Raw genomic sequence first — 14,737 nt, 5'->3', positions numbered from 1 at the left:
TATGGTTTTGTTTCATTTTATGTTTTAGACATCATAGACAAGAATTGTGACTATGTTTCTAGAAATTATAAACCACACACCACAAAATCAGTTGTGTAATACTCTAAATGCTTTACAACTTGATTCTGTTTCTCTGCCTCAGAATGGGAAAGTTCATTGGATTTAGCAGTGTGCAACTATGGAAGACTGATTATTCCAACATAATGGGGATTCCAAAGTACATCAGTCAACTCCTCCCCAAAACCTCTGAGATATCCAATATCCTATTGAGTACTTTCCAGTGTATGATAATTCTTTATTTCACTGATTTATCATGAGATCAGAAGTACCTCTTAACAACTGACATTGAACAACGATATCAAGGTAAGTTTATATATTCATTTTTCTCTCAAAATAATGACATCTCCTGGGTAAATTTTGCAGTGAGTTTTCATAGACACGCTATGGTGCACAACTATGTGGTAGGGAGATGAGAGAGAAAGAGAAGCAAAAGAGTTTGATCACTATGACAGGCAGAACTGGAGACTCAAGGGTAGAAAGGAACAGCCTGATGTGAATAGACTGGTTGTCACTGAGGCCATGCAGAAGTCCCACCCCATGTTGCCCCTGAGATCCAAGGACACACACTTGGCCCTGCTGCAGCATGTGCTTGTGTTGATGTGTGTGGCTCATGTTATCACAAAAGGTGATACCAGTATGACTCAGGTCTGGGTTGCCACAGGAGACCATGCTGATGCCCAAGAGCTGTGCACAGCTGGCCCCACTCCTCGCTGATTGTAGCACTTAGGAAAGTGGACCCTACTTAAGCAGCACAGAAAAGTGGCATAGGCACAGGTGACTGGCCACAAGGGTAGAAGTGAGCCCTATCACTTGCCAGCTGTGACACTTGGGTTAGATAGTTGGTGTGGTGCTGCAGAACTTGTCCTGTCAATTTCAGTGCTGGAGAGCTAGCAGGCTTAACAACTTAATGACCAGCCAGGCCCAGATGGAGAGCTGTGGGATGGTCCATCCTAACATCTACTCCATCTGTGAACTACTGCAGTGCATGAAAGGACAGATCCTGCAGAATCAATGTGGCAGAATCTCAATGACACAGAGAAATGACAGGATAACCAAGAAAAGTGCCAGTGAGGATCCAGTATTGATAGTGGAGAAGGATCCTGAAGTCTCGAACTAGACCAATGATGCACTGCAGTGAACATTTGCAAGAAAAGATGTTTGGACCAAAGAGAATACTGGTTGACACATTGTCATATACTATGACACACCTCAGCTTCCATAACAAAACATTCTTTCTTTTATGGAGATTTTTTTTCCTAATACTATTTTTTTTTTTTAATTTAAGAAGCAGAGGGAGGATGCAAGGGCAGAGGGTGGCTATGAAGGGATGGGGAGATGAATGGGACTGGACTGCATGAGGTGAATAAAATAATCCTAACTATGTATGGGGTATGATACACAGGATTTTACCACATTCTCAGAGGAGAAGGTGAGGGAGGATGGGGGACGAGTTGTGAGGGATGACTTGGAGAATGGGGGTTGATATTGTGATGTAAAGAGAATGAATAAGGGGTTGAGGATTTGGCTCAGTGGTAGAGTGCTTGCCTAGGAAGCGCAAGGTCCTGGGTTTGGTCCCCAGCCCCGAAAAAAAAAAAAAAAAGAGAGAATGAATAAATAAATTAAAAGCTATAAAAAGTTTTATTGATTGAAAAAAAATTTTGCTGATTATCCTATCTTTAAATTTCATTTCACATGGGATCAAATCAGAGCCCAGACTTGGAAATCAAAATAGAAGTGTTTTTGTCTACTTTTTTTTTTTTTTTTCGAATGATGAGCATTCGAGAACTCGCTGTCGTCAAACATTTGGATATCCTTGCTATGTTTAACATAGATTTAACCTTTTTATTGTTATTAGACATGAACAAAAACTTAATTAACTAGCAAGTGTTACAATTATTTTGGAATTGCTCAGTAGAATGTGGCAGTACAGGTGCAGAAAGATGATCTTAATTGGCTATAATGAGTTCATTCATCCTAGAAACCAAAAAATACACTTACAAATAGAAAGCAATTTTTACATAAGCAAGAAAAGTAAATGGCTACCACTGTTTATTTAGAATAATAGTTCATAACCATCCATTGACCAAATACCCTCAAGAGCTAAACTCTTTAAGTCTACATTTTTGTTGACTGGAAGTCTAAGTCATTTGTATTTGTTGACGTACTTATTTTGCATACTAAATATGTTCTCCCAATGAGAAGACTGCTGCTGTGATGTTTACCTGAAATCGCATCTATTCAAGAAGCAAAGAGGAGAAAAATCACAAATAGGTGGCCTCCCTAGGAAATCGATTGTATTTAGTCTCAAAAGATAGAAAGTTAGTGGGTGACAGGTAACCAAAAAGCTTAGTGACAGAGAGTTAACTTAGCAAGGACTAGTCTGTTGGCTCTATCTCTAGTCTTTTTAGAATGCTCTTACATTTTCAAAGATGAATCACAGACTTCAAACACGTATATGTAATAACTCAGGTCTAACAACTAATAGCTTCTAAGAACTTTTAACAGTATAGTGATAACTAAATAAAAATGAACAATGCCCCTATGTTCTCCACCCCACTGCTCTTTTCTAGTCCAGTCCCTATTTTGTTTCGCAGGTGTAAAGACTAACCTGATTTAAACAAGTTAATATTGAGTAGCACAAATGTTTTTAAATTTTATTAAAGTGGAAATATTTCAAATGAAAAAATCTGTAAGTTTCATGTACCAGTTTTATTTGTCATAAGAAACAATGAATCATGAAATCCTTAGGCAAATGGATGGAATTAGAAAATATCATCCTGAGTAAGTTAACCCAGTCACAAAAGAACACACATGGTATGCACTCAGTGATAAGTGGATATTAGCCCAAAAGCTCAGAATATCCAAGATACAATTCACAAACTACATAATGCTCACGAATAAGGAAGACCAAAGTGTGGATGCTTCAGACCTTCTTAGAAGAGAGAAGAAAAATTACTCACAGAAGGAAATATGGAGACAAAGTGTGGAGCTGAGACTGAAGGAAAGGCCATCCAGAAACTGCTCCAACTGGGGATCCATGCCACATACAGACATCAAACGCAGACACTACTGTGGATGCCAAGAGGTGCATGTGGACAGGAGGCTGATACAGCTGTCGCCTGAGAGGCTGTGTCAAATCATGTCAAATACAGAGGCAGAGGATCACAGCCAACCATTGATTATACACTCAATGTGAAACCATCTACAAATGTAGAATAATCCATGGGATTGAATTTAGATTTTCCATTGAATTGTGAATGGGAGAAATTGGGAATGGCTTCTTATAATGGTCACATCCTAATTTGAAGTATGCTTCACAGTTCACATGAAGCTCAAGAAGATAGAAGATCAAAATGTGGATGTTTCAGTCCTTCTTAAAAGGGAGAATAAATATTCATGGGAGGAAATACAGGGACAAAGAGTGGAACAGGGAGTGAAGACATGGTCTTCCAGAAGCTGCCACCTGGGGATCCATCCCATATGCAGTCACAACCCAGGCACTATTGCTTGGCCAAGAAGTGCTTGCTGACAGGAGCCAGATATAGATGTCTCCTAAGAGACATCCTCTGCTCTGCCAGAGGCCTATCAATACAGATGAGGATGGTTATAGCTAACCATTGGTCTGAACAAGGCAACCCCATTGGAGGAGTTAGAGAAAGGATTGATGGAGCTGAAGGGAAGGGGAAGAACAAGAATTTCAGCCAATAAGACTCCCCAGAGCTCCCAGGAACTAAATCACCAAGCAAAGAGTACACATGGAGCTACCTATGGCGCCAGCTGCATATGTAGCAGAGCATGGCCTTGTTGGGCATCAAAGGGAGGAGAGGCCCTTGGTCCTGTGAAGGCTTGATACCCGAGTATAGGAGAATAAGAGGGTGGAGAAGTAGGAGGGAGTGGGTAGGTGGGTGAGGGAATACCTTCACAGAAGCAAGGGGAGGGGGAATGGGATAGCAGGCTTCTGCAGTGGAAACCAGAAAAGTGGATAACATTTAAAATGTAAATAAAAATATTAAATAAAAGAAAAAATTTAAAAATACTAAGAAATAAAAAAGTAATATTAACAAAAAAGAAGTATATATAAACATATAGTCTACAGAATAAAATGGGGATGAGGTGGGCTGGCAAGAGATGATAACATTGAAGATAAAGTCACAACTTTTATAAATCCAGGTGAAGAATATCTTGGGAAACAAGCAAGCCGAAGGATTTGTTTGCAGAATTAGGAAGAGAGTGTTTATGAAGCAAGTTGTAATTTAGATTTTGTAAAGGTAAGAAATATTGCTCCCAACACTTAATGTGTATAGTCTAGCATGGAGGCTGGCACCTCTGACTAAACTGAAGAATGCAAAGCTGTAGCATTCTTGATGTTGTAGGAAAGGCTGGTGCTTGGTAGGATGCTTCAGATCTTGCTTGAGGGAAAGAAAGCAGATTGTTTTAACTCTGGTTGTATTGTTTTTTGTTTGTGTTAGATGAAATGAAGCACATTTAAACCTTCTTTAGCCAAAGAAGGAGCAGAAATTTTTCTCCTCCTCCTTTCCTCCTCCTCCTCCTCCTCCTCCTCCTCCTCCTCCCCCCTCCCCTCCTCCTCCTCCTCTCCTCCTCCTCCTTTTCAGCGTCTCTACAAGCAGCAGATGAGGAAGTGAGGTTTGGAAACATTCCACACTCACAAGAGAATCCAGCTGAAACTGGTAGCGCTCTATGGGATAAGGCACTAGAATATAATATGGAGACTTGAGCTTCTGGGTCATTCCTTTCTTTTCCTTTCGTTTCCTTTCCATGTGGATATCTGCAGTGACATGCTGCTCTGAATGGCAAGCGCTGCCACCTGAGGCCATGGGGACATCCAGGCCCTTACTGCCTTTTTGGGACCATGTTTGGGATAATGGTTCTAAGGCAGCTGGCGTCTGTGCTTTTGATGTTCCGGGCCCATGTTACCACCAAAGCTCCCACTGAGGTCCTTGGACTGGATTGCTGCGTAAGGCAAGGTGCTTAGCTAACCTGGGCCTTGCATGGCATTCAGGGTTGCTCACCTTGCTCATCGCCTGTGCAACACAGCTGCCCTGAAGGAGCGAGCATGGAAAAGTGAGCCCCACCCCTCATGTGCGATGTGTGGTGGTGGGGGCTCTTGTATGAGTGAAGGAGAGATGCCCTCCCATTACTCCTCGATTCCTGTGCTAGGCAGGGATATACTTAGGTCATGAGAAGGAGATAGCTGCACCTTACCTGCTACAGTGCTCCAAATAATGGGATCCTGCCCCTTGCCCTCTGAGGAATTGTGTGAGCTAGCTGCGGAATTTCTCGTGAGAGCGACCTGGTGATGCAGGCTATAGAGAGCTGGTGAGCAGACCAACTCGGCTATTTCTCAGCCCCATATCCAGGGATTTTAGTTGGCCCACACCAACATCTTCACCATCTGTGAAGGGGCAAGTCCTTCAGAACCAAAGCTGCAGGATCTCCATGACACAGAACAACAGCAGCACATGCATCTGAGAGAAGTCCTGGCAAGGATCCAATATTGTTAATGTAGCAGAACCAAAGGCCTCAAACTGACCAATGACTCATTGCAATGAACATTAGTAAGCAGGGATGTGTGGATAACAGGATATACTGTGTAGTACACAGTAACACACTAGAGCTTCAATGATGAGGTTTCTATTTTTACCCTATCTTATTTTGTTTTAGGGTACGAGGTCTCAAGGGAAGATTAAAAAGAAATGGGAACATGAGTGGGATTGGGATGCATGATGTGAAATTCACAAAGAATCAAGAAAAAGTTTTCAGAAGTACAGAAGGGAGAAATGGCATTATTTCACATTAGCATTTGGTACTTCCCCTGTATGATTAGAGACTGGTTGCTTTAGATATACTTCTGTTTGAGTGAGAATAATGGACCCAAAATTTGTATCATCTTTTGTAAACAGGTCTACTATTTATTAAATGTAATTGAAAACCTGCTTTTGTTTCCTTTTGGTTGCATTTTTACTCTCAAGGGGAAAGTGCTACTTTGGAATTACAGAGATGATCATTTCAGTTTGGATTTAAAACACACACACACACACACACACACACACACACTCACACACACACACACACACACACACACACACACACACACACACACACACACACAAAAGGAAAACAATGAAAATCCCACAGCTCTTTAGATATACTTTGACACTGTTGTGTCCTGGCTATCAGCACAAAAATCTTAAATGTCAAAAATAAAGTAACCAAATATTTAACCACTATATCAGTTATGCAACTAAAACAGACATTGTAAAACTTTCTTCTATAAACACCCTGCTGCTTGCAGGAGGAAGCATGATAAATATCTTCTAATTGAAACATTTTATAACCATTTTTACACTTTAAATTTATGGTGGAAAGTATGCATTCCCACAGCAAGCCACTTGACATTTACAAGCGAAGAATGAACCTGCCTCTCTTATTGCTTCTGATATAAAATGAAAATAATAAGAGTGTCCAGGAGCTTGGCAACTAAGTGTTGACTTCCAGGCTTACAGTGGAAAGGATGCTGAAAATATTTCCTGTAGGAAATCATTGCAATGATTTTTTTTGATGATAGTTAAGCAAATAAACAAACAAGAAATCACGTGACAGAACAAAGTATGACAAATCTAAAGTTTTTATACATTCAGCAACTGCCTTAATAAATATTCTAGTCTCAGTTACTCATTTCATGCTATGTCTTTACATCAATTTACTGTATAATTGAATAATACCAATGACATTTCAGGGATCAAGCTTTGCAATTAACATTCCCTCTTAATTTTTTCAAGGAAGTAAATTGCGACTGTGATATAAATAGATCAGTTATCTATTTTATATCTCAATGGAATCCGTGCTAGCTACTGAAGACACTAATACCTGAGTAATAATGCATATGTGAAATACTTGATACATTCCTGAATCCTCACTTGATCATACACTGATTTCTCTGACCTTGAAATTAGAAATAACAATATTAATAATTACATCATCATATTACATATCTGAATCCTCTAGCTTTTAAATATACTACATTATCATAATATTGACAACAATATAGAAACTCTTAAATTAAATTAAATATCATCCAAAAACTATTTTACAAAGGCCAAATGGCAATGTACAATGTAGACTGCTATAGCAGTGATGATAGTCAAGGTTATAGGTGGTTGTATAGATGTAATGGGGGATGATTCTATTACTCTTATAGAAAGGTGGGATATTCCTAAGACAAGATTACATTTCACAGTTGATACAAGAAACTCTGTCTTAAACCTTCATAGCTAAACTCACTGTCTGTTCAGTATGCACCAGCCATTTCCATGCTTCAGTAAGTTTATGAAGAATCTGATATTCCATACGGCAAATTAAATAGATTAAATAAATAAATAAATAAATGCCATTCCCAAGAGAGTACTATGTGACCGGAATGCATCAGAGGGAAGGTGAAGTTCTGGAAGCATTTCCATTATAATTCGCTATATGAATATTCATCACATCATATACTTTACAAGCCATTGGTTTTATGACTGTTGCAGCAATAATGAGGTTATATGGGACTATTGTTACAACCTGTTAAAAGGTAAGGGAGTGGGAGTTATCACCTGTCATTTTGCATCTCTATTTAGATAAATAAAGATACTAGCAATTTGCAGATGACCTTTGGGAATATTTTATTAATTTTCAAAGATTTAAACTCAAAGTGAGCCGTGCATTCTACTCCTATTTTATTATTATGATTTTAGTCTACATGTCTAGTGACTACAGTTCTGGTTGCAAAAAATTAACAGAAAGAATTCAGTTTCATGTAACACTTGGTTTTGTAGAGAAAAATATACAGAAATCCATGGAGTGAAATTCTAGACAAATTGCATAATTACATGATTGTTAAAGAAAAGATACTCAATATACTTTGCCTCAGTGCTGCTTTGATAAACACCATGATCAAAAACAACTTTGTCAAGACAGATTTGTTTGACATTTACTCCCTAGTAGCAGGCTGTCACTGAGGAATGTTAGGGAATGGACTCAATACAGAAACCTGGATACAAGAACTAAAGTGTCCCTTGGAGGGACACTAACTATCCAATTCTTCCTACTTCTGCTTATTAAGTTTTCTTATGAAACCTAGGACCACCTAGATAAGCATGGCATCACTCTCAGTGAGCTAGAACCATATCAATTAGCAAACAAGAAGATGCCCCTCACCCACGCCCATAGATTAATTGAAGACCATTCCTAGATGAGATTCTCTCTACCCAGATATGTCAAGTTAATAACCAAGAACTGCCATCACATAAAGAATATAGATTGTTGTAGGAACAGTAAATGTAATTTACTGTTATTCTTACCCTCAGGTGTCTGAATCAGACACAGTTAATTGATAGGAGTATTATACCAATCCAAGGTTTGACGTACTTTAACAGAATCTAAACATTTTCTAAAATCAGGTGTTTGCCAGGAAATGTGTTAGGTTATGGATTATACGTGTTCAATAAAATGGTTCTCCTCTAAGATTCATGACTTTAGTAGCCCTGGGTAGTTGGCTATATTTCAGGATTAGACATAATTCCTTGCTTGTTCAGTAGGTCTTAAGTCTAATTAAAAGGCTGTTGGATACTGCCATGGTAGGTGGATGATACAACTGTACCATTAGGATCGTCATGCTATAATGTTCATTGTTGTGGTCATAGACATAATGATTAGGGTTGAACCGTTGGTGTGCTTGAAAGCTTACATACTGCTTTCTGGTACCAAGAAATCTAGTACTCTGGAATGAGTCTTTCAAATCAATTCCCCCGCAGAGGTTTCTGGGTGATGTGTCTGAAATGCACAGTGTCTTTTTCAGTGGAAACATATCTTTGACATCTATAGGAAATAAAGAAATATGCATTGTTTTAAAAGTCTCTGAGATAATGTTGACAAACAATGTAAAAGAGGACTTCTTACTTATGCCTGGAGTTCAAGGAATGCTTTTGTGTATAAAACCTTCAGAGAAAGAAAGAGAGGGAGAAAGTGAGAGTTTGAAAAACAAGCAAACAAAGCAAAACATACCAATGTTTCTTATAAAGAAATGGAGGAGTATTAAACCATATGTAAATTAAAAATATAGAAATATTTTGGTAAAGTTGAAAGTAAATTTTATTGGTTCCTGACTAATAATACGTTTTATTTCTCACAAGCTACAACTATTTATTTAAAATGCCAATGGAAATACAAGCATGTATATTTGTAACAAATGGTTACATTTTGCATATTGTCTTAGAAAAGTAAAGTCTTATATGATTTTTATAGTCCTGACATCTATAAGTTTCATTTATTTATATATCTAGGCATCTAAAAATTAATGATCTGACAAATAAAGACCAGGTTGGTCAAGACATAGGTGAAAATAATCAAACAGAAATAGTAGCACTGTATGCCTTGTGCATCAGTCTCAGTGGACAGTCATGTAAGACAAGTGGCTCTGGTTGTCCTAGACATAGAAAAAGCCATTACATACATCTTACTGAACAGCCACAAGAACAATTCTTAGAAGTGTTATCCGTAAGAGAATGTACCTTTGGAATCAATTCAGAATCATATTCATATATACATTCCTAAAATTATGTAGCTTATTTTCTTGGAATTTTGTAAAGGAGGGTTGATAGATTGTAGTCTTGGGATTCATTAAAGCAAAAGAAAAAAATCCCTTCATCTCCAACAAAGCCTCTGAAATAAAGTAGGAGTATTAACACTGCTAATGGTAAGAGTGTTTCAGTCAGTGATTTAGGCATTAAACATCATTTTCCCTAAGACATAGCCTATGTTTCACACAGGATAATAGGAAGAAGTCTGAGTGGTGAAGTGAATATTTCAAATAATTCTGACCCAGCAGTCTAGAAACTATGTGACTGAATAAAACAGCCTCTCATCAAACAAGCAAGCACTTAAATATAGCCAATTTTTCTATCTATTGAGTTTTACCAATATGAAATTAATTCCTCACTGTTTGAGCTCGAATTACTAACTGAAGCGAATGCTGTGTAGTTTCAGCTTTGTTCTCTCTGTCGGTCACAGTGGACTACACTCAACAAGACCATAAAACCCCTAAAGCAGTGGTTCTAGGGAAGCATTAGTGAAGGAGAGATCAGTTGCGTGTCTCTGTTTCCAGCTCTTAGACAGAATTAGGTATGGAGAAGTTGATCAAATGTTTAGAAGTCACACGTAAATGTAAGATTAAAGTAACAGGAAAAGAAAAATTTCCAAAGACTACACACACATAACACACACACACACACACACACACACACACACACACACACACATGTAATATATATATATATATATATATATATATATATTACTAAAATTGGCAGTGTGACTTGGGAAAAGGTAAGCATTGGATACCACCCTGTTTTGATAGTTTCCTATGGGAAAACGAAGTGTTGACCAACTGTGGTGAAACGGGCTTTAAAATGCCACTGTCATCAACACAACAAGTAATGTTTCGTGAAGCCTGACACACACATTCTTTTGTGTTATTTTCTTCTGCTTTGGTTGGATAGTGGCCCACCACATTCTTCCAGAATGAATGCTGAGTCACAGAATCAGAAATTTGATGAGCAAATGGCTCTCCTGTAATTAACCTATTGTTCGCTGAGGTTAAGAAGAGGCTATTAGTAAAGCCTAGCTGCACAGGACAGCCATGGTGAGGTTAAGAGGCAAAGCCATGTCAGAAATAAAACCTACACAATTTAAAATAAATTCAAGTCTTTTTTGAGTCACCCATAATCCTTACTAGAGAGACTGAGGCAGGAGGATTGCAAATCCTAGGCCAGATGATTGGCATCGTTAGAGACTTTTTGGAAAGGGGCAGGAACTGAATTAAATTTTGTCTTTAAAATATGATATTTAAAGTGCAGCAACTAGTCTGCAGCCAAAAAGCCTTGGGACTGGGGAAGTCAGTCGGAGTAAGAGTGAGGTTGAAATGTGTCCAATCCCCCAATATATTCTCCAGATACCCACAGGAGTTGTATTGTTGCTCCTTGCTCTTGGCCTGCATGATCCAGAGTGTCAGATTACAGATTGAACTTTCTCTCTCTATATAAGAACATGTCCAGCTAGCACCTGGAATTCCTATTCGCTCAAATGAAGCATTTTCAGCATATTGGCTCAGACAATGATGTACACTCAGCCCCCAAAATCATACCCATTCCCCAAGGCTCCTTTAAGCATTCTTTATTACTGTTGAGAAGAGTCAGTTCACTGAAAATTATCTCCCGAGAAAGCTGTTTCTCCCACCATAACACACGAATGGGATCCTGGTAACCCATGTACCCAATTGTGCTTTATTTCTTCCACTCCAGTCCAATGTACAATGCTTCCAGGATATATTGACGGGAAAAAGCAGACCTATGCTGTCAAGCTAGCATAAAGAAAAAAAGTAAAGATTAATATATACATGTTGTAATGCCAAGCAACCAGAGCTTCCAGGGACTAAGCCACTACCTAAAGAATATACATGGACTGACCCTGAACTCTGACCTCATAGGTAGCATTGAATATCCTAGTAAGATCACCAGTGTAAGGGGAAGCCCTGGGTCCTGCTAAGACTGAACCCCCAGTGAATATGATTGTTGGGGGGAGGGCGGCAATGGGGGGGAAGGATGGGGAGGGGAACACCCATAAAGAAGGGGAGGGGGGAGGGAGATGTTTGCCCGGAAACCGGGAAAGGGAATAACACTCGAAATGTAAATAAGAAATACTCAAGTTAATAAAAAAAATATATACATGTTGTATATAATTATATATAATGTATATATTTATACATAATACAAATATTATATGATATGTGTGTGTGTGTGTGTGTGTGCAAGATTCTGCTGCAATAGGTTTCCATATTACCCCATACCTCTTAATTTTAGCTACCATTTTTCTACTGCACTGTCAAGTATTTTACTCTAAACCTACCCTCTCTGGTTCTATAGATTGTAGCTTGGTTGCTATGAACTTAACACTTTCTTTTTGTTGGATAGTTTATATATTTACATTTCAATTGTTATCCCCTTTCCTGCTTTCCTCCTCTTGCATTACCCTCCCCCTGCTCCTAAGAGGATACCCCCCTCCCACCCACCTACTCCTACTTCAACACCCTGGCATTCCCCTACACTGGAGAAACAAGCCTTCACAGGACCAAGGGCTTCTCCTCCTACTGATGCCAGACAAGGCCATCCCCTGCTACATATGTGACTGGAGCCATGTGTCCCCACATGTGTATTCTTTGGTTAGTGCTTTAGTTCCTGGGAGCTCTGGGGACTCTGGTTGGTTGATACTGTTGTTCTTCCTATGGGGATGCAAACCCCTTCAGCTCCTTCAATCCTTTCTCTAACTCCTCCATTGGGGTCCCCTGCTCAGTCTGATGGTTGGCTGCAAGCATCTTAATCTGTATCTACAAGGTTCTGGTAGAGCCTCTCAGGAGACATCTATATCAGTCTCCTGTCAGCAAGCACTCCTTGACATCAGCAATGGTGTAACTCTTAATATCCATGGGTAAGCTAACACATACTTTATTTTTCTTTCTAGATGTGGGATACTTCTCTCAGGATCATTTTTAAATTTACATTCATTTTCCTTCAATTTCATGATGTATTTTTTTAATTGAGTAGTACTCTATTTTATAAATGTTCTGCAATATACTACATCTTTATACATTCTTCTGCTGAGGGACATCTGCGTTGTTTCCAATTTCTGGCTATTACAAACAGAGCAGCAATGAACAGGTTGAGCAAGTGTCTCTATGGTAGGATGAAGAACTCTTAGGTACATGCCTAAAAGTTGTATAGCTGGACCTTGAAATAGATTAATTACTTCTTTGTGATGAATTACAATCTGATATCCATAATAGCTGTATACGTTTTCATTCTTTGGAATTGTAAGACTTATAAAAAATGAAAAGGATTTACTTTAACTTAAAAGTCTAATAATTACATAAATAATGCATAGTGCTTGATTTATAAAATAATGTTGAACAATTAAAAAACTCAGTGATCAGCGACCTATATGAATTTTCTCAATAAGTGAGTGAAATACTGAAAAGAAAGGGATCAGTGTTTCCTGGGGCATGCCATCCTGAGACTCGAGCTAGGATCTTTCATTTGGGGGCTCATCCGGAATCTTCGAGACCACCCCAGACTCCAAAGACCCCTTGGAGGTGAGTTGGATGTTTGTCTGAGTGTTTCTGTGTGAGCAGCGTCGCATTGGTCAATCTGTGTCTGTCTCTGTTTTGGTTCCGCCATGTGTGTATATGTGTGTGTCTTAGTACTGGTCAATGCTAAGAGGGTAGATGTGTATTCCTGCCCTGTGCTAGGAGAGTGGATGGGTATCCCCACTCGGTGCAGCTGCCTTTGTGGTCCGTGAGGATCCTCTGGCCGCGGAAGGGGGGACGCCCTGGGCCCGCAAGCTGCAGCCCCTGGAAGACGTTCCACAGGCGGAGAACAGTCGGGAGAGCCTGACTGTGGGCAGTCAGGAGGACTTGACTGTGGTTTTCTGGAACAAAGGAGACGGAGTGCTCCTTTTACCTAGGCGGGAGTGGACGAGGAATCCCACTCCGTCGGAGGTCGTGTTCGGCTGCCTATTTAAGTATAGGCACGGACAAGTGTGCTTGGACGTGTTAGTGTCTGTTGTCTGTATTCTCTTTCTGTGTTTGGTATCCCAGAAGCAGTTAAGGTTAAGCTACAGTTTGGGCCAGGTACTGAAGGTACCAGGCATCTGTAGAAATTGGTTATAGGATGCTTTGTCTTGGTCTTGTTTGTCTGGTTTGTTTTCTGTGGTATTGTCAAGTGTCTTTTTGGCTTTTGTTTCGTTATTGAATTTAGACTGACGACTGTTTAAAATCTTGGACTGACGACTGTGTTTGAAATCATGGAACTATTTGCTTTGTTTGTCAAAGAGTTTTACTTGGTCCTCTTGGTGCTTAAGTTAAAAGTTGAAAATAATTTGCTTGAGAGAGATTGTTTTCTGCCAGGAGTTTTATGTTTTTCTCTTGAGCCTCCTCCCCAAGGAGAGATGCCCCAGGTTGGAGGGCAGAGAAGCCCCTAAAATAGTTTCAAAAAGAATCTACAACAAACTGTGAAGAACTTTGTTTTGCCAGTCAAAATTTAGAATTCAGGCTTTGGCTGTGGCCAAGGTCAGGATTAATGTTTTCTTTTCCATGGGCCTTTAGCCCAGTGAGACAGCTTGGTAAAGGACTACTACTGCAGTCCTGGTATTCAGAGACATGGAGAGAGCTATAGTTTTATTAAACGTTGGTACTATAGTATTAACAATCTCTTTATTAGATATAAGAGACAGGAAGCCCCAGGTGAACTGGCTACAATTCTTTTGTCAGCTGCTTAGTATCTAGCACCCACGTTCTAACCATCTCTCCATCCTTTTGTTATTAGTTGTTACTAGAATCCTAGTGTCATTTGGAGGCTGGTTCTCTTGAGAGGCAAAGCCACCAAGCTGACACTGAAGAGAGGTACTCCTTAAGGGAAAATCTAAGTCCAGAGAGACAGCTGGTAACAGATAGGCTGCCCCTCTGCTCGCCTTTCTGCTTCATAGACAAAGCTTGTGCTTATTTTTACAATGGCCTTTTTGTCAAAAAAGGCCTCCTGGTTTAGCTGTGTGACTAAATGCTATTTGTCCT

Source organism: Rattus rattus, chromosome 12 (assembly GCF_011064425.1).
Source record: "Rattus rattus isolate New Zealand chromosome 12, Rrattus_CSIRO_v1, whole genome shotgun sequence".
Taxonomy (NCBI): domain Eukaryota; kingdom Metazoa; phylum Chordata; class Mammalia; order Rodentia; family Muridae; genus Rattus; species Rattus rattus.
Note: the sequence above shows the minus strand (reverse complement) of the source record.